The sequence below is a fragment of the Notechis scutatus genome, chromosome Z (assembly GCF_049901735.1).
Source record: "Notechis scutatus isolate UNSWTSFEM ecotype Mainland chromosome Z, rNotScu1.2, whole genome shotgun sequence".
Taxonomy (NCBI): domain Eukaryota; kingdom Metazoa; phylum Chordata; class Lepidosauria; order Squamata; family Elapidae; genus Notechis; species Notechis scutatus.
Window position 1 is genome coordinate 114,966,825 of NC_142025.1, and position 21,954 is coordinate 114,988,778.

General features: G+C 38.2%; 1 pseudogene; it reads right to left on the bottom strand.

Annotated features, from left to right (window-relative positions):
* Positions 1 to 1,782: 1,782 nt before the first annotated feature.
* On the bottom strand, positions 1,783 to 6,311 carry LOC113428842 (vomeronasal type-2 receptor 26-like; annotated as a pseudogene).
* Between the last annotated feature and the right edge of the window lie 15,643 nt (positions 6,312 to 21,954).

The window sequence follows — 21,954 nt, forward strand, 5'->3', positions numbered from 1 at the left end:
TGAACAATCAACCATCAATCCAGTAGCAATCCAGGTTCTCTAGCTCCCTTTTATGGCAGTTTCTCAACTGCACCCAAATTATATCATTTAGAGTTTAAAGTGAAAAAACACATTTAAACTTTGCTATCATGGTTTATATATTATTTACCCAAACAACGTTAGGTAACTATGGTTATTCCTAACAACAGTGTTTTAAGTTTTTACTTGTACATCATAGAGAAACTCACCTGGAGTGAGATGGTCTCCGAAGTTTGATAAATAAATAAATTTTATTGCTGATTTTATTTTTTCATTTATAAACTAGTGGAAAAAAGTTGCAGGACTTCAGAAATAAACTCATGATTTTGACCACTGCCAGAAAGATATTTGAGGGATACTTTAACCTTGATTTTTTTGACAAATGTTTGCACACAACTGTTTACAAGGTAAAAGCATCACTTGTCCTATTCAAAGACATTAGAAGACACTGCAGAAAGTAAATTTGGGGGTAAGAAACAATAAGAAACAACAATTTATGTTTTTATTAAAATTTTATTTGATAGCATGGAGATAAAATAAGATAGCAAGAAGGTCTATGTTTAATATTGCAGAAATGTTATGACATGTATACATTCTCCATTCTATAATGACCTGAACTAAAGGCACAATTACTCTACATGGCTAGCATATGATATTAGAACCTGGCAATACACAGAGAAAAATGCATTATTTAATCATTATTTTTATTAATTACACCTTGTTTACTTCAAGTCTCAGCAGAGTGAGGAAGCATTTAAAGGAAAAAGACACACACAAATAAATCAGCACTGGAGGTCAAGGTGAAAAAGATCTCCACAGCCACCATATTTTGTGGTTCTGCTCACATAGGCTGTGGTTGTGCTCACAAAGATTGGCACAGAGGAAATGCATACTGCAAAAGACCAACATGTTAAAGGGGATGAACTTAGCTTCATTGAAGCTTGCAGGTATTTTACAGGCAGATGAAGTCATGATAAACCTTGTGAAAGCTATGTGGCCTATATAGACAGGACAAAGTAAAACTTTAAAACTGTCTATGGCAGGGGTGTCAAACTCAATTTCTTTGAGGGCTGCATCAGGTTTTATTTGACTTGGAGGGCCAAGGTGGGTGTGGCCAGCTTGAAATTACTCGGGTCGGGGGTGCCTGTGTGGTGGTCTCTGCCATTGAAAATGGGATCCCACACTCTGTTTTCAGCTGCCACAACCTCCAGCAACCCCCTGCCACTGAAAATGGAGCTCAGAAGAGCGATGTGCAACCCTCCCAAGCTCTGTTTTTGCTGGCAGAGGCACTGTGGGCCGGTCCTTGGCTGTTTTCAGGGTGGCCCTGTGGGCCAGATCTAAGCACTCCATGGGCCAAATCTGGCGCCCTGGCCTTGAGTTTGACACTCCTGGTCTAAAGAGAATCTCAGTCATTCAGATCATTTTGGTCCCAAACTTGCTTTTTCAAAAGGCAACTGGACTTTCTTCTTATTATTTTTTTGGGGTGGGGGGGAGGAAAGCTATTTCGCTTCTCATCCAAGAAACTTCTTCAGCTTCTTCTTCTTCCTTCTTAAAAAGGACCTTTGGAATGACCTTCATTACATTGTTGAATCACTTCTTCAGTAACTAAGGACAAACCTAATTTAGGAAATGGAGGAGAGATTATAACTACATAAAACAAATGTTGGCTTTGAAAGTTGGAAGGAAGATTGAAAAGGGATAGTGTTTAATTTTTCTTTGCTAAATCCTTCCCTTTTTCTTCATAAATAATGATGTAAATATAATTTAATTGTTTCGTTTGATTAGTTGGTGCCTGCTATTTAGTTCTGGCCTCAACACAATGATGAAGCATTTTGGGAAAAAGATGCATCCCAATAATCCAGCACTGGAGGATAAGATTGGGAAGATCTCCACAGCTACCATGGCTTTTCCTCTGGTGCCCAGATAGGTTGGAACAAAAGAGATCCAAACACTGCAGAAAGCCAACATGCTGAAGGTGATGAACTTGGCTTCATTAAAGCTATCAGGTAAATTACGGGCAAGAAAAGCCACAATAAAGCTGGCGATGGCCAAGAAGCCCAGATAGCCCAGCACACAATAGAACATGAAGATGGAACCTTCATTGCATTGCAGAATCATAGTTTCCATGAGGATCTGCATATTTAACTCAGGATAGGGAGGAGATGTTGCCAACCATATAATGCAAAGGACTGCTTGAAGAAAAGAACAAGAAAAGACAATGGAAAGAGCCAATCTTTTTCCCACCCATTTTCTCATTGAAGAACCTGGTTTAGTAGCCATGAAAGCTACAACCACCGTAATAGTTTTAGCTAACACACATGAAACAGCAACTGAGAAGATGATGCTGAATGCTGGTTGCCGGAAAAGGCAGGTTACTTTCCCTGGCTGACCAAGGAATAACAAGGAAGAGAGAAAGCACAGTAAGAGGGCAATAAGGAGAGTGTAAGTGAGGTCCCGGTTATTGGCCTTGGCAATGGGGGGTATCTACGCTTAAGAAAAATTCAAGCACACTGACTGTCATGAAGGAAAAGGAAACAGAAGCTGAGGCCAGACTGATTCCTAAAGGTTCTTCAAAAGACAGGAAACTCATTGTTTTGTTAAGGCATCGATCTTGCACTTTGCTTGGATACTGATCCTCAGGACATTTGAAACAATCTTCTGTGTCTGGATAAAAAAAATCAAATGGAAACTCACTGATGTCCTATTTACCACATTTCAATGAATTTTTTATACTATTGCTTGAACATTGATATTGATTCTGCGATTAGTTTTTTGTATACTTATATTAACAGAATAGCAGAATTGGAAGGGACCTTAGAGGTCTTCTAGTCCAACATCTTTCTCAAGCAGGAGAACCTATACCATTTCAGACAACTGGTTATCTAATCTCTTTTGTGGGGGCTCCAAACCCTCCACAGCTGCCCTCTTCTCAGAACCAACAACTTCTGGAGGTAAGTGATTCTACTGGTTAATTGTTTTGTTAGGAAATGTGCCCTTAATTCTAGGTTGGATCTCTCCTTGATTACTTTCACACTATCTATTGTTTCTTGTCACTTGACCATTAGTTGGTCAGATTCTTGTAGAGAGCTTAAACTTACAATACATCTTTATTCTCATTTGAACTCCCTGAATCTCCTGATTTTCCAGGCACTTGACATAAATATCCATGACAAATTATAACTTTTGAGTAAACAACTTTTTGCAGCCCAATATTTTCATAATTTGTAGGACTTCAAAACTGACCTATCTCAGTTGAAATCTTTCCCTGTGGACATGCAACACAGTCGTAGCAGCAGAAACTTTTCTCTTCAGATTTTCTCTTCCAATATCCAGGGTGACAATATTCATTACACAGAGAAACTGGAAGAACCTGCTCATAAAATGAAAAATAGATTGCAGAAATAGTTGCCAAGTTGTTAAGCTTTTTCATCAACTGAAAATATGTGTGTGTGTGTGTGTGTGAATGAGTGAGATAGATAGATAGATAGATAGATAGATAGATAGATAGATAGATAGACAGACAGACAGACAGACAGACAGACAGACAGACAGAGAGACAGACAGACAGACAGATAGATAGATAGATAGATAGATAGATAGATAGATAGATAGATAGATATAACAAAAATCATGGTCAGCATGGAACAGTTGGAGGCATTTTAATTTTTTCCATTTAAGGAAGCTGTAAAACTATAAGCATTCAATGTATATGTAGGTCCCTACAGTGGTGGGATTCGTGCCGGTTCTGCCAAAGCTGTTGTTAATTTTTTGCATAGTTCAGCAAACTAGTTGTTTCCACCACTGGTTGCCCCTTCCCTTCCCACCGGGGTTGCCATTCAGGATGGGGGAGTTGCAAGGGCATGACTGGGAGCTGCGCTGATCAGCTGGGAAGCAGCAATGGACTAGCAGCACCGATCCACTGGGAGGTTGATCAGTCAGTTCAATCAGACCTTACAACTTCACAAGATCTTTTTTCACCCAAGAAGTTGGAAGATCTGACTGAATTCTTCTTTTGTTGCCCTGCATGCAGGAGAACAGAGCTGGAAAGCAGATTAGTGAGGGAATGGTGGTGGTTCTGAAATGGGATGGAAGTGAGGATTTTGCATTATTTTTGCTCTGGGATGGGGTGGAATTGAGGATTTTGCATTATAATGCAAACACCCGCCCACCCATGCCCACCCAGCAATGCCCACCCATTATTTGTATCCCACCATCGGGCCCCTACCCGATTAAAACCTCTGTGCCATTCAATCTGATATTCATTAATGATCAATTCATTTCCATAAGATGCATCGGGATCTAGTCTTCCAACCTTCACACTCCGGATGGACTTGTTTGGAAAAACGATCATGTTGATGATATCAAACCCTCCTGCAACTTCCCTCTTCTCATTAAAGGACACTCCCTCTCCTGCTGAGTTGTTGAAAGAAGTGCCTTGAAGAAATGGGTGGAGCTACTTGAAAAGAAAGCAGTGAAGTTGAAATAACAATAAGGAAAGAAATCAACATTAGATATTTTATCTTCTATTTCTGAAATTCTTGGATCCTGCAACATTATCCTGGGACATGTATATTCACTTTGCTATGTAAATATCCAGTTTTGCTCAACAGAACAAGAAGTCAGCCCACAAAGTATTGTCAATGAATAACATACACAGGGTTAGGAGATGCAATCTTCCCTGTGGAGAAAGTTAACTGCAATTTCATTGGGGCAGAGAAGATCATTAAGCTTTTTAAAAATCATATAAAATCAACCATTCTTCATGTTTTAGCCCCCTAATCATTTTTGTTTCTCTTCTCTGCACTCTTTCTAGAGTCTCAACATCTTTTTTACATCATGGTGACCAAAACTGAATGCAATGTTTAAAGTGTGGCCATACCAGGCCTTATAAAGCAGTATTAATACTTCACATGATTTTGATTCTATCTCTCTGTTAATGCAATTTAGAATTGCATTAGCTTTTTTGGCAGCTGCTGCATACTGCGGGCTCATATTTAAATGGTTGTCAACTAGAACTCCAAGATCCCTCTCTCAGTTACAGCTATTGAGCAAATTACCACATATACTATACCTGTCCCACGCTTTCCACCACATTAAAAAGTAAACATTTCCTTTTTTCCCAAAACAATAAATCACATTGTTCAATCTGGATACTAGCTGGTTGCCTGGTTATATCTCTTCTCCTCCTCCTGGCCAGCCAGCCATTGGAATGTCCCTGACTCTTCGGAAAGCTATGTTGACTACAAGCCCACATCTACCTCTACCCCATTTCAGCTCCAAGCTGTGTCAGCATGAAGCCATGTGGAAAGAAACCCCAATAGGAAAGACCCATATGCAGAGAGAAAGGAGAACAAGCTACAGTCAGGTCAGCTAAAGGCTTGACATAATAGCTACTTGAACAACATATTAATTAAGGTTTAGCTAATTTTGTGAGCTAATTTATTCTTTATAAAATTCTTCATTGAAAGAAAAGTTTGTTGGAGAAATGTTACCTTAAAAGGTTGTAGTTCTGGAGATTCAGCCACTTTATCTGCCAAAATTTTTCTCAAATTGGATCTCTTGGATAGCATACCATGCAAAGAATGAGCCGCAGCATAAACCCCATTATGGATGCTGTAGCTGTGCCCTGTTATCTTTAATTGAAACAGAGATTCAGGAAGGTTTCCCAGGCCTTCTTCCCCAGTGCATTCTTGACTTCCCAATGACGCCAATCCTGAATTAGGGAAAAAACAGTCAAATGCTTGCTCCCAAAAATGGTTTTGAAATCCATCTCTTTGCCCTGTGTAAGATTTTATGGACCGGAGAAATTCCTCAAATTCCATATTTTCCCTTGAATGAATTTGAAAGGCAATGGCCCCATCATAAAATTGGAGATTCCATACCCTTTGGGTTCCTGTTAATGTGAAATCAATTTGGCTGGTGGTGATCCACACCTTGCTTATGTATGCCTTTCCCGGATTTGCAGCTTCCCATATATATTTGAGAGCTGTCAGCCAGGCTAAGGTCAAAGATTCTCCATACATGGTGTATGCATTTGTTTTAATGTCTGTGAAATGTGTATAAAAATCAAACATTATATTGCTAAATTCGCCCAAGTCGTCCAAACGCAACAATTTTGGAAATCTTTGTATAAAAGATAAACAAATTCCCTGCTGGAAAAACAAGAGCTCCAATTTCTGCAAAAAATGTTCTCCACTCTCAGTGTCTGCAAAAAAGAGCCCAATCCATTTCCATCCAAAATGCTGAAGCAATCGGATAATCCCAATATATTGGGGGACCTCATTTGGGGCCATAAAGTAAAGTGAAGATGATTGACTGGTATCAACTTCTCCCATAGGAAATGATCCGTATGTGAGCTACAAGAAAACACCAAGCCATGAAGTTGAGGAGAGTTTTCATTTTGCCTTATGCTTTTTTATGGATCATTTCAAAAATTGGATAGATATATCAGAGTTTAGTCCTTATCCATAGCTTCTCAAATGTTTGAAAATGTAGATAAATTTCTGGAGAATCATTATTTCATTCAACCTAACAGTAAATGTGTTAAAATGCCAGCAGCATTTTAACACAACACAATGGAGTCAATTCTATTCAACAGAATATAGTTTAGTTCAGTTTATTGTTGTTGCACATCATACAACAAAATTAAATACCATCTTCAGTGTATATTATGATTATGAAAATAAATACAAACACATATTCTTCACATTCTATACAATGAATTGAAACCCCTTGATATTGCACTGTACAATAGAATTCAATAATGTTACTGCTTCGGGATATAAGTTGTTTTTCAGCCTATTTGTCCTTGTTTTTATTATCCTGTACCATCTGCCAGATTGTAATAATTCAAAAACAAAAAAAGTGCCCGGGATGAAATGGATCTTTGAGAATGTATAAGGGGAATACATATTTTATCATGAAAACTATTGTCAAAAAGAAAGCCAATATGCCAAAGTGGTTAAAGTGTCAGACTAGCAATTGGAAGACTTCTAGTCCAACCTTAGGCACAAAACCAGCTGGATGATCTTGGGTTAGCCCTATGAAGTATAGCAAACCACTTCTACAATCTTGCCAAGAATACTGTAGGGACTTATCCAGGCAAGAAGCTAACAAGAAAGTTATAACTAAGACTTAGGGTGTAACTGAAAATTACTTAGCCAGCATAAGTGGTAAGGCATTTGAGTGCTACTTTCCCTTTTTCTGCACAAATATCTTTCCTAGTTGACTCTATGAATGAATGAATGAATGAATGAATGAATGAATGAATGAATGAATGAATGAATGAATGAATGTCCCAATAATTGCAATAATAAATGCAGGAAAAATTACAAGAGCAATTTTCTTTATTTTAGCTAGACCCTAAAGAGCAGGGAAAAAAGAGAGCACTTAGCCTGACTTATTGGGTGTGTCTAGTTTAATGAAAAGAAGGACTAAGGTTATTATGATAGTACTGTTCTAATATCTAAAGGGCTGTCAGGAAGAAGAAGGGGTCAACCTATTCTCCAAAGCACAAGATGGTAGGAAAAGGAGGAATGTTGGAAACTAATCAAGGAGAGAAGCAACTTAGAACTAAGGAGGAATTTCCTGACAGTTGAGAACAATTAATCAATGGAATAGCTTCCCTCCAGAAGTTGTGGGTGCTCCATCACTGGAGTATTTTTAAAAAGAGACTGGACAACCACTTGTCAGGAATGCCATAGGGTCTTCTGCTTGAGCAGGGTTGAACTACAAGACCTCCAAGGTCCCTTCCAACTCTATAATTCTGTTATGTATTCACCATGGAATCTAATTTTGATTTTGAGTCACTTAAATCTTAGGTGAGATTTGTGAGAATTAACACTAAAAATGCTCTTGGTTATCCTTAATCAATTGGTAAATCTCTTCATCAATTAAAAAGAACAGGTCAAGTCCCCTAGACTCACCTGTGGAATCTTGTAAAAATCTACCATGTCTGCTATATGGGATGAAGTATCTGATCCAAGTCCTCCAATGATGGCCATGAGATTTTTCCTGGTGCCACATCTGTAGTTGGGGGCAAATATATGTGATTTGAAGACCATGTCCAGAGTGGTCCGATAAGTCAACTTTGGATTATTGTAGCTGTCATAGATGTGAAATCCAAAGGTAACATTGGGCAAGATTTGTGGATTCTCATTGATCTCCTTCACAGTGAAGACAAAGGAAAGGACATGCTGGTAAAATTTTATGATGAGACTGCAAGTAAGGAAAGTCTTCAGAAAACAAGTCTACGATGCATAGAACAGTATTGAAAAAAAAATAGTGATTTCTGCCTGTGATTGCAATTAAATTTTTTACAATATAGTGCCAGTATTTCTAATCTATTAAACATTTTTGGCTACAGTCTATGTAATACAGTATTTATGAATGGTTACATACTTCATTCACAGAGTGTTGCACCTAGTAACAAATGCTAATAATAAAGTTTTTAGGATTTTTAATGCAATATTCAATGGCAAGACTATGTTTTAAATGTATTCTACTTTTCACTTTACCTCTCCTAAACAAATTGTTGCAGGAATTGGGTATGGCCAGTATAAAGAAATGGAACTAGGGGTAACATGAAATAGGTATTCCAGTATTTGAGGAGCTGCCACAAAGAAGAGGGAATCAACTTATTTATCCAAACAGATTTAACAGATAATCAGAATTGGAAGGGACCTTGTAGGTCATCTAGTCCAACCCTCCCCTGAAGCGGGAGACCCTACACAATTTCTGACAAATGGCAGTCCAATCTCTTCTTGAAAGTCTCAAGCGATGGTGCTCCCACAACTTCCGAGGGCAAGCTGTTCCATTGGTTGATTGTTCTCACTATCAGAAAGTTTCTCCTTATTTCTAGGTTAAATCTCTCCTTGTTCAGTTTCCATCCATTATTCCTCATCTGGCCTACAGATGCTTTAGAAAATACCTTGACCCCTTCCTCTCTGTGGCAGCCCCTCAAATATTGGAAGACTGCTATCATGTCTACCCTGGTCCTTCTCTTTACTAGACTAGCCAAGCCCAGTTCCTGCAACCGTTCATTGTATGTTTTAGCCTCCAGTCCCCTAATCATCCTGGTTGCTCTTCTCTGTACTTTTTCTAGAGTCTCAACATCTTTTTTATAATGTGGTGAACAAAACTGGATGCAGTACTCTAAGTGTGGTCTTACTAAGGCTTTATAGAGTGGTATTAGTACTTCCCTTGATCTTGACTGTATCCCTCTGTTAATACAATTCAGGATTGCATTAGCTTTTTTGGTGGCTGCTGCACACTGCTGGCTCATATATAGCTAGTTGTCCACTAAGACTCCAAGATCCCTCTCACAGTTACTGCTATTGAGCATGGTTTCATACTGCTATTGAGCCTGGTTAGATATGGCCCAGTGTTCTAGTCTGTCAAGATCCATCTGGATCTTGAGACTATCTTCTTCGGTGTTAGCTATTCCTGCCAGCTTAGTATCATCTGCAAATTTGGTAAGTTCTCCTTCTATTCCCTCATCTAAGTCGTTAATGAAGATATTGAAGAGTACTGGGCCTAAGACGGAATCTTGTGGCACCCCACTGCTTGCTTCCCTCCATGTAGACTTAGACCCATTAAGGATTACTCACTGAGTACGGTTTGCCAGACAGTTGAGAGTCCATCTAGTGGTGGTGCTATCTATTCCACTTTTTTCTAGCTTACTAAGAAGTAGGTTGTGGTCTACTTTGTCAAATGCCTTGCTGAAATCTAAATAAATTATATCCACAGTATTTTGCTGGTCTACTAATTTTGTTACTCTGTTGAAGAATGAAATAAGATTGGTTTGGCATGATCTGTTCTTAACAAACCCGTGCACCAGAAGGCAAGCCAAGAAACAATGAATGGAAACTGATCAAGGAGAGAAGCAACCTGGAATTAAGGAGAAACTTCCTGACAGTGAGGATCTGTTGGAAAAGCTTGCCCTAAAAAGTTGTAGGTGTTTCATCACTGGAGGTTTTTAAGAAAAGACAAGAAAACCACATGTCTGAAGTGATATAGAGCCTCCTGCTTGAACAAGGGGTTGGGCTAGAAGACTTCCAGGGTCTCTTCTAACTCTATCCTGATTGATTGAAGCTTAATTATTCATTCTGCTTTTCTTGCTAATTTCCGTGGACCTACAGAAGAATATACGAATAATGGAACAAGCTATCCCCTATTGCTTTGATTTCTGTAGCATCAGAGTTAGGATAATGCTGTAGGGAATAGAAGGGTGATGATACTGTGTAATAAAAGCTACTACATCTGTTAATTCAGACACCTGGCAGCAAACACAAATGCAAAAAGGAAAAGCAGAGCCTTATAGAAGCACTCAACAGGTTGACCTTCCCTGAACAGATAAAAAAGGCAAAATGTTGGAGAATAATCAGTTCCTACAGTAACAATAGCCCAGATTCAAATCATCCTGGCCCCAATGTCCACTCATTACAGTCCAAACTGGAATTTCAGAAATTGGCTTAAGAACCAACTAGAAACTGCAAGAGAGACCAACAGCTTAGGTTGCAGTGTGGAATTTCCTCAGAATCTTTGAGAAACTAATTCTACAGTGAATGACTTATTTGGGAATGAAGAATCCACATTTCTGCCGAATCACTGTTATAATTTAAGATAAAACACTTCAAATTTCAGATTGGTATTCCTTGAGCACCATGTTTTATGCTGCTTTCCTTTCTAAACTCCTTCAGCTATAATCTTTTAAGTTATAAATATCCCTGAAGATAAATCTCTAATTCTGTCTTTCAAATAAACTTAGTTTGAAGTTGGACGTTGAAGCTCTCTTTCTAACAAAATTACAACCCTGTAAATTCTATTCTTATTTTACTTAATAGATTGAAGATATCTTTTAATTTTTTTTTGTTTCATTTTATTAAATCCTTGTGTCTTAAAGAATGGTGACCTAGCAATTCATAGTTGTAACTTCAAAAAAGGCAATTATGATCTTATAGATAACGATCTCTCATCCCTCGATTGGCAATCTCTATTCACTGGATGCAATACTGTTGAAGATCATTATAACATATTTTTACTTGAAGTCAAAAGAGTCATCAAACTATATGTTCCAACAACAACTCCAAAAAAAAAAAAGCAGATTACCCATATCAATAAGGAAACTTCAATCCAAAAAGAGATCACTCTGGCGGAAAAACAAATCTGGTCACGTTGCTAATTTCAAAAAACCGATATAAAAATTTATGCCACCAGATAAAGACCGAATGCACCAATTACCACATTAAACAAGAGGAAAACCTTCTAAGCACCAATTCCACCCGTGCTTTTTACAATTTTGTAAACAACAAACTAAAAGACTCAAGGTCCATCCCTCCCTTGATAGGACCTGATGGTAAAGACTGCAGCGACGACACCATTAAAGCCAACATCTTTAACACATTCTTCGGCTCAGTGTTTGTAAACAGTAATGGATCATGCCCAATGTTTCCTAGCCGTACCACAGACAACAATAATGATCTAATACATATCGATTTTACAGTAGACAACGTTGAAAAAGCACTACGCAACCTAAAACCATCTCTATCTATTGGACCGGATGGAATATGTGCCTACTTCTTAAGAAAACTATCCGCTGCCATAGCCAAACCTCTAAGCATAATCTTTGAAAGATCTTTCAGAACCAGCTCCTTGCCCAACCTATGGTTACAAGCCACAGTCATTCCCATCTTCAAAAAGGGAGACCCAAGCCTAGTTGAAAATTACAGACCAATCTCCTTATGCTGCGTCACCTGTAAAGTCATGGAATCAATTATTAACCAATCCATCATCCTCCATTTAGAGACAAACAACCTACTCTCCAATAAACAATTTGGTTTCAGAAAAAAAACTATCCTGTAATCTGCAACTCTTACACTGCAAAAACATATGGACTACTCAACTCGACCAGGGCAAAGCAATAGACGCAATCTACATAGACTTCTGCAAAGCCTTTGATTCAGTGGTACACGACAAACTACTCCTAAAAATAAAATCTTATGGTATCTCTGGACAACTGAATAACTGGATAGAAGCATTCCTGTCAAACAGACAACAAATGGTCAAAATTGGGAACGCCCTATCAAATCCAGTACCTGTCAATAGTGGTGTTCCCAAGGCAGGGTTCTAGGACCAACTCTCTTCATAATCTACATAAACGACCTTTGTGATCATATCAAGAGCAATTGCGTTCTCTTCGCTGATGATGTAAAGCTGTTCAATACCACAGACAATACTACTACCCTTCAAAAAGATCTAGACTATGTATCTGAATGGTCTAACATATGGCAACTCCAAATCTCAACAAATAAATGCTCTGTCTTACATATTGGTAAAAAAAATCAGAAAATAAAATACAAGCTGAATAGTCAAGATCTTGTTGATGACCCAAGCTCTGTAAAGGACCTTGGAATACTCACCTCTAATGATCTAAGTGCTAGAGCTCACTGCAACTACATAGCCAAAAAGGCATTAAGAGTTGTTAACCTAATCCTACGTTGCTTTTTCTCTGGTAATATCTCACTACTAACCAGAGCATACAAAACATTTGCTAGACCAATACTCGAATACAGTTCATCAGTCTGGAATCCTTATCACGTATGTGATATTAACACAATTGAGAAAGTCCAGAAGTATTTCACAAGAAGAGTTCTCCACTCTTCTACCCGTTATAGAATACCTTACGCCACCAGACTCGAAATTCTAAAACTAGAAAACCTCGAATTACGCCTGTCTTCGGTCCGACTTAAGCATGGTATATAAAATCATACATTGCAATGTCCTACCTGTCAATGAATACTTCAGCTTTAACCATAACAACACAAGAGCACACAACAGATACAAACTCAAAGTAAACCGCACCAAACTTGATTGCAGGAAATACGACTTCAGCAATAGAGTGGTCAATGTCTGGAATACTCTACCCGACTCTGTGGTCTCTTCCCCAAACCCCAAAAACTTTAACCTTAGACTGTCTACTATTGACCTCACCCCTTTCCTAAGAGGTCTGTAGGGGGCGTGCATAAGCGCACCAACGTGCCTACCGTCCCTGTCCTATTGTTTCTCTTATTCTTTTATTTTTCTTATATGTACCCATTTCATATATTCACAACTATGTATACACTTGTACTTATTATCTTGTAAACAATTGACAAATCAAATAAATAAAAAATAAATAAATAAATATTCGCCCTATTCCTAAAAAAACAAAATGAAGTATCTTAAAAGTCTTATTTAGCCCACAGCTCAAAACTCAATGAAAACTTAAGGAGTTACTTGACCAGATCTGTTTACATCTGCTTTCTTTGAATAGCTTTTAACTCAAAAGAATAGGTGCCGAGATATAGAAAAGCTGAGAAGAAACAAAGAAACATTAGGTGGAAAAGACTGTAGAATTTGCTTACTCTGAAAGTCCATAGAGGTCCTGAGATGGGTGTACATCGAATGTATGTTCACTGAAGCCATAAAGATACTGTGAAGCTATCCCTCCGATGAGGAGATCACCTGGTTGGAACCATTCATGTGGAATAGGAATAGGATCAGATTCTGGGCACTTGAGGGCATTCACTTTGATCACTGGGAACATCAGAATAAATAACACATCAGCAGCCAAAAAATCCTCTAAAAGAGGTCTCCAACATATCAAGCCACACCAATGGATCTGACTTAGCATACTAGAGTTTCTCAACACACCTCCTAAGGAAAAAAAAAGAATCAATTTAAATCTTTAATTTCAATGGAGATACAGACATGTGTGTTTGAATAATGACTGAGGTTTCTACAACTCAAATCTAACATTGGTCTGATCAAAGAAAGAAAAGAGGCTGGAGGAATTGAACTCAATAATCCGGTTGGGCTCTTCCCACCACCCAAGCTCTCCATGGAACTGGGACTGGTTTATAACCTCTTTCAACCTTGCTTTCTTTTGTTCACTGCTTTCTGGAAAATCTCTGGAGCTTTGAGCAAATGACAGTCATTTGAACCAACTCCAGGAAGAGTTACCTGTTAAAAGTATTTTTCCCCATAAATGGCCTTAAAAATGAAAAAAAAAAAAACCAACTTATAATTGTTAATTGTCAAAGTGAGAAAGTTACTCCCTCTTTCTAATATAAAAGTAATTCCAAAAATCGAATGTTTTTTATGATAGTACACACATGGAACCAGACAGAATGAAAAATATTGTTTTTATCTATCCTAATTGAGAGTACAAAATAGGGGGCAGGAGCTTGCAGAAAACTATAAAAGTGTACATATAGTATATTGTGCATGACATGCCTTCTGCCCCTTTCCATCTTTTAATGCTTTTTCTTTAAAAAAATATTTTATTTCATTTGGATGCCATCAAACTCTAATTTACTTTGAGTGACTCACAACAATAAACTCCAATTGACTATGGGTAACTCACAATAATAAAATAAAGTTTGGAAAACCCAAAATACATAAGATTAACCACAGAGCAAACGTAAGACATTAGAGAAGTATCAACTTGTAAAGCAAACTGGACTCCTTTCGAGTTGCCATAGGGAGGGAGGGAGGAAAGACCTGAAAGAGCAGCAAGGCAATCAAAACCAGAAGTACATTCCATGCATACCTTACCAAGTCTGTATCCTGGGTTACCAATCCAGTTGGAGGGGTGTGATCTCTAGAGCCTGCAAATGTCCTCTGTTGGAGAATGTGATTTATGACACACCCAGGGAGAGGGGGGAAACAGGGTCATAGATGCACCATAAATTATGAGTCAGAATTGGCTTTATTAGGATAAGTGCCAACATGTTGCTCCTAATAAATAATTGGATTTCTTTTGAAGTTTGGCTCAAGGCTCATGATTTGATTAGAGCGTTTGTCAGAACCCTAACAAGAAGTCCCTTTCAAATAATACCATTTTTCAATAATAATATACATTTTAAACATTAACAAAAAGATGTATTTAGATTTTTATGGCAGTTCAAGGAACCAAGAATTAAACTTAAAATTCTGCAAGATGCAAAAGACATTGGAAGACTAGGATTAGCTCAGTTGAAATTGTATTTTGCAGCCTGTTGTTTAATTTGTAGAATAGAATAGAACAGAATAGGAATAGAATAGAATAGAACAGAACAGAACAGAACAGAACAGAACAGAACAGAACAGAAGCTTGGAGATCTTCTAGTCCAACCCCCTATCAGCAGGAGACCCTATACCATTTCAGACAAGTGACTGTCTACTCTTCTTAAAAACCTCCAGTGATGGTGTGTCTATGATTTCTGAAGGCAAGCTGTTCTACTAGTTAATTATCCTCACTGTTAGGAAGTTTCTCCTTAATTCCAGGTTGCTTCTCTCTTTGATGTGTTGGTGCTTTAGACAATAATTTGACCCCTTCCTCTTTGTGGCAGCCTCTCAAATACTGGAAGACTGCTATCATGTCAACTCTAAATCATTTTTTCTTTAGACTAGCCAAACCCAGATCCTGCAGTTGTTCTTCATATGTTTTAGTCTCCAGGCCTTTGATCATCTTCCCTGAACTTTTTCCAAAGACTCAACATCTTTTTCGTAATATGGTGACCAAAATTGATTGCAGTATTCCAGGTGTGGTCTTCCTAGGGCTTTATAAAGTGGTAATAATACTTTCCATGATCTTGAGAGATTGGGTCTTGCTAAGAAATAAAAGAATGTTAGAATTGGAATATTGGAATAATACTTTCAGTGTGACACTTCTTACATAGTAATTTTCAAAATCCCTATAACTTTGTTATAGCCTAAATATCCATGCTAACCTAAACTTTTAGGCTTTTCACCTGTTTTTGAAGATAATAGAGGAATCCTATTTCATTGATTCAACTATCCTTCAGTCTTTACCATATGCATAGCAAACTTATATCTGTTAGAATTATTATATTAAATAAAAAATAGGCTAAATTGACTGGCATGACACAATTACATTTAAAGAAGTAGCAAATCTAAATATAACCACAAAGGTAAAATTTACAAATGAATTCAACCCTCATTTTTTATTAGAAAGTTTCTTTTTTTAAAGTGAGAATCTAAGAGGGTGAACTCTCGTGCCAGCAAGATCATGTAATATCAATAAATGAATTTGCTTTATAACCATGGAATGTGAATATTATTTCCCTGTCAATTTGTAAAGTATTCCTGGCTTGCTCTCGAATTGTCATAAGAAGGAGGGGGGAGATCTGATGGAGCAGTTTGTTGCTATTATCAGAAACACATTTCACACATATCTTTCTCCAGATTGTGTCTCAAGTTATCAAGCCCAGCCAGAGAGGCATGTTTTCCACAGCCCACAAAAGTGTTTCATTGGAAAATGTGATTTATGACACAAACTGGGAAGAGGGGGGAAACAGAGTCATAGGTGAACAGTAAATTGCATAGGGCAGAGCTGACTCTACTTGGGGGAAATGCCAACATGTTGCTCCTAATAAATAATTGGATTTCTTTTGAAACTTGGCTCAAGGCTCATGAATTAATTAGAGCATTTGTTGGAACTCTGGCATTTCCTTTTCTTGCTCTGAGTTTGTTCATTTTGCCGATTATGTTGCCCTTATTAGAAGCAAACCCACTTTTTCATAAGAAACCAGAACTAAAATATCTCAACAGTGTCAAGGCTGAGTGGTTCTGCATTTTAAGGACTATACAATTTTGGTGTTAGATTGGGTGACACTGCCTCAGACAGACCTGGTGTACAATCTGGGGGTCTTCCTGATATTTACAAGTCCTGATCAGAGAATAGGTGGTAGCCATAGCTAGGAGGGTCTTTGTACAACTTTGTCTTGTGTGAATCATCCCCTAAAACAGCAGGCTGTGCTCAAAGATTCTCAGACCCTAGTTAAGTCCAGATGAACAATTGCAATGCACTGTACCCAGAGATGGGCTTCAAAAATTTCAGTAATCGGTTCTCTGCCCAGTTGTTGGGTGGGCATGGCCATGGTGGGCATGGCCAAGTCGGCTTCCTGCACCCTCCCCAGGCTCAAGGGAGGATGAAAATGATCTCCCATGAGCTCCGAAGACCCTCTGGAGCCCAGAAATGGGCCCATTTCCGCCCTTCTAGAGTCTGAAGCTGGCCCATTTTTTGCCCTCCCCAAACTCTACATGGGCCCTGCACGTACCTCACATCCAAAACAGGCAGCATGGAGACTCCTGGGCAGGGCAGGGTGGGAGTGGCAGGATGGGGTGGGTGAGGCCAGCCAGGGGTTGGATTTGCCAGTTTGCCAAACCAGCCATTACATTAGCCACAGGTTCACCTGAACCGGAGAGAACCCATAGCAGCCCACCATTGACTATACCTCAGGTTGTCCTTGAAAAGTATTTAGAAGCTTCAATTGCTCCAGAGTGGAATTGTATGGGCAATATATGTTTGCATGTTATATCTGTGCTCCACAATCTACATTGGCTACCAGTTTAATTTCCAATTCCAATTCCAGGTCCAATTGTTTTTGACCTTTGAATCCCTACATGAGATGAATTCCCATTATTTGAAGGACCACTCTCCCCAATGACTTCAATCAGTCCATTACTTCCAGCAAAGAAAGCATGTTATGAGTACCATCTGCAATTGGTGGTCCAAGAATGCAGGCCTTCTCTGATAGGGCACCTACCCTATGGAACATTCTCTTCCTTCAAAAACAGGTTGACTCCATCCCTCAAAACCTGGTTATGTCACAAAGACTGAAGAGTCTAGTGAAGAGAAGGACCAGGGGAGACTTGATAGCAGTGATCCAATATTTAAGGGGCTGCCACAGAGAGGAAGGGGTCAAGTTATTTTCTAAAGCACCTGTAAACCAGACAAGGAATAATGGATGGAAACTGAACAAGGAGAGATTTAACCTGGAAATAAGGAGAAACTTTCTGACAGTGAGAACAATCAACCAATGGAACAGCTTGACCTTGGAAGTTGTGGGAGCTTTATCACTGGAGGCTTTCAAGAAAAGATTGGATTGCCATTTGTCAGAAATGGTGTAGGGTCTCCTGCTTGGGTGAGGGGTTGGACTAGATGATCAAAAGGTCCCTTCCAACTCCAATTTTCTGTTAACTGTTAACCAGATATGTTTTTAGAAGTCCCCATTGTAATTGACATTTTACTCTTTCCATGTGGCTTGTATATTTAAATTTATTAGTGCTTTTTATATTTTTATTGATGACTTTTTGTATTTTTAGAATGATTATTGTTATATATTTGTTGTTACTGGTTGCTGTATGCCACCTAGAATCTCTTTGTGACATGGCTGGCCATATGATTGTGAGAAAGCAATCAAAGAAATACAAATATTTTCAGTTACTAATTCATGGAAAGTTTAAATCCTGGCTTTTACCCAATTTTTCTGTTATTTTGTTAGGTTTTTTTCTTCTTTTCTTTCTTACTTTTCCAAAGTAGAAAATCATCCAAGTTTTAGTAGTCAAAGAATGGTTTTGAAGTACCCCTCTGAATTTTTTCAGTTATTATAGTAATAGCAATAGCACTTAGACTTATATATTGCTTGATAGTGCTTTCCAGCCCTCTATAAGCAGTTTACAGAGTCAACATATTGCCCCCAACAATTTGGGTCCTCATTTTACCCACCCTGAAAGGATGGAAGGCTGAGTCAAACTTGAGTCTGGTTAGATTTGAACTTCCAAATTGAAGGCAGCTGGCAGTCAGCAGAAGTAGCCTGCAGTACTTCATTCTAACCACTGTGTTACCGTGGCTCAAAAAGGAAAGAAATTAGGAGATATTACGTTTAATATCCTTTAAAAATGTCCAACAATGGAAGAAAAAAATATGAAAGCATAATTATTTCCCCTCTAGAATTATTCTAAAGATAATAATTAGTTCTCTTTGTAAAATCTGTAAACACTTGAATAAGACTTTAGAGAAACCGGGGGGGGGGGGGGAAAACCAAAGAAAAGTCTGTCCCATGGAGACTGGGTAGTAGAAGAAAATGACACACAAGTCCCGTGATTTCAACTGCCTCAAAGTAAGTAGTGTTGTTGGAGTTGCATTCAGTGCCATTCAGAACTTTTGTGTATAAGCACTATATGCAAGAAGAATCAGAGCTAACATTTAGCTTTCAGACTTGCTCTTAAAAGGAATTTTGAAGCTGGTGAATGGAAACCAATATTGGAAGCTGCTGGTAGTGGAACTTCTATATTTAGAGAGCCTTTGCTGACCATAATGTTTTTTCTTCTTTTGTTCCACTTTTCAGAGTGAAATTTTTGCCCTATCATCCAGGTAAGCCCATAATTGTTCCAAATGAATGGTACCAGGAAGGGGACTTTGTCATTGGTGGGATGGTATCCATGGCGAACTGTCATTTCAATGAGCTTTCCTTTCACCAGCATCCCTCTCAGGAATATTTTGGCAATCCAGAGTAAGGAATTCTGATCTTTCACCTTTGTGGCATCTCTAGGTAGAGGGATTGTAATAAATAGGGGGAAAGTACATTTTGCGTGGAGCAGAAATGTGGGATGGAATATCACCCTAGCAGAATGGGAAAGGATCTGGAATAGGAACATTAAGATCACGAAATCAGCAGCTTATAAAGAAAACTCATACAAAATGTTTTATAGATGGCACCTGTCCCCTTCGAGATTGGCGAAAATGCACCCCAACACGAGTCCCAAATGTTGGAAATGCCAAAACATAGAAGGTACCTTCTTCCATATGTGGTGGTCATGCAAAGAAACTCAGAAACATTGGCAAAAAATTAGGCATTGGCTAGAGGAGATTATTAAGGAATAAATTGAGTACAAACCAGAGTCCTTCCTTCTAGGAATTTTTGATAAACAAGTATCCAAAAAATTGAAGTATATTATAATTCATATCCTAACCACGGCCAGATTGGCATTCGCTCAGTGCTGGAAATCACCTTCTATCCCCACTGAACAAATGATCATTCAGAAAATTTTAGAATGCGCCGAAATGGACAAACTAACCCAATCATTAAAAAATAAAGAATCCTCAACCTATTATAACAATTGGAATCCTTGGTACAATTGGCTAAATCAAAGATAGACTATTTTGAGAAAAATTGTAGCCAAGGGCTACCTAAGCAGAGTTAATGAAAAGTACCGCTGATGATATATTTGAAGAAGAAAGGATCTTACAGACAGTCACAAAAATATGGTTTTATTTTAACTGTTTTTCCCATTCTATCCCCCCTTTCCCTTACCCTTCCCTCTCCTCCCTTATTTGCCCTTCTCTCTTTCCCTCTCGGCCTCTGCCAAGGCCTGTTTGCTTTCTCTTCTGTATATAATTTGTAGATGTGTTGTTTTTAATGGTAAAATTAATAAAGTTTTTCTTAAAAAAAAAAAAGAAAGTACATTTTCTTCCCTTTCTGATGAAAAATACTGCATGATGGAACATAGAATGTCATAAAGCTATTGTTTGCTTATGATGCAACAAAATTCCATCTTTGAAAATGTGAAGCATTAGATTAGAAGTGTGATTGGACACACAAGGAATTTGTCTTTGAAGTATGTGCTCTCAGTGTACATAAAAAGAAAAGACACATTTGTCAAGAATCATAAGGTACAACACTTAATGATAGTCATAGGGTACAAATAAGCAATCAAATCAAATAGTACTAGGAACTATTAGGAAGCCTATTTTATGTCAAAAATATTAGGAAGCCTATTTTATGTTAAAAAGAAAATACTTAGGGAAAAATATATCAAAGTGTGCATAAACCTACAAGAAATGTGGAAATTTCTATCTCGTAATAAGAGCTTCCTGTGACCTGTTTTATAGTGTAAGATTTTTTGAGTGCAGCTCAGAATCTAATAAATCCAATGAAACTCTGAACATGAGGCTACTGATAATCAGCTTTATTTTCTGATCAGAAAGCAAAAACTGGGTGACTTTTCAGTCTCCCACCCTAAACAGCAAGGCAGAGAGAAAGAAAAGTAGGCGCACACAAAAACGTTTCCTTGAACTTTTATAGATTACACAGCTAGCAAACACCGTAATTGCTCTGGAAACATTATTCCATATCAAGCAAAGCTCATGAAATTTTCTCAGCACTTCTGCAAACAAAGGAACCTTACTTAGATGGATTGGAAAGAAATACATTTTAGCTCAAAGCTTCGTTTCTCACATTTTAAGTTACTGGGAAGAATACATTCTAAGTTAGTTACAAGAAGGTAGATGCATTTTGCATTTCTCAAGTAGTTACTTTGCTAAGCTAAGGTTGGCAGTTCACCTAGTAGTTTTTATCTCTGCAGTTAGCTCATCTCCCAGCTCTGCAAGGAAATCAAAGATTGGGTCAGACACACACTGTATATACACTCTGTTTATGCTCCAATCCCTTCATATCCTCCCTTTTAACGACAATAGGATGCTTCCTATTGCTGAAAAAATGGTGAATATTGCTGGGGTACTGGTGTCAAAGTTAGAACCTTGGCAGGGTTGTCAGGTCTTCCTGAAGCCAAACTGTTATTCCAGAAATTGTGCTAGTAACAACTGATCTTATCACAGGTATCAAACAAGGTAATATCATCAAAATCCTTTTCAGGTGAAAAGAGCTGGAGCAATAGTTTGTAGTCATCCCTGTCATATTCTTCTGATGGCAAAATACCATGATAAATAGAATGCTCAATAACAAATAGAGTTGACAATGCCTCCCAAGGAATAAAACGAGCCCGAGGAGGCAGTGGACACCTCAAATAGTTGAACACTTGGGGTAGTGAAGTTCACTGTGGCTTTAATCACACACACACAGCTTTTCTTCTTGAGGTGCAGCAATTTCATCAGGCAGCAATAATGCAAAGCAAAAAGCAAATTGCTATAAAAGCAAACAGCAGGTAGTCAGGATTCCAAATCATCAAAAATGTCTGCAGGTGAAGCTGGGGTTCGTTGCAAATGTAGCTTCAGATCGATGATGGGTTGACATTCCCAATGGGGTGGTGGAATCTTCTTTATTCTAGAAATGTGGACCCAAGTTTTGATGCCTTCAACTTTAGCCACCG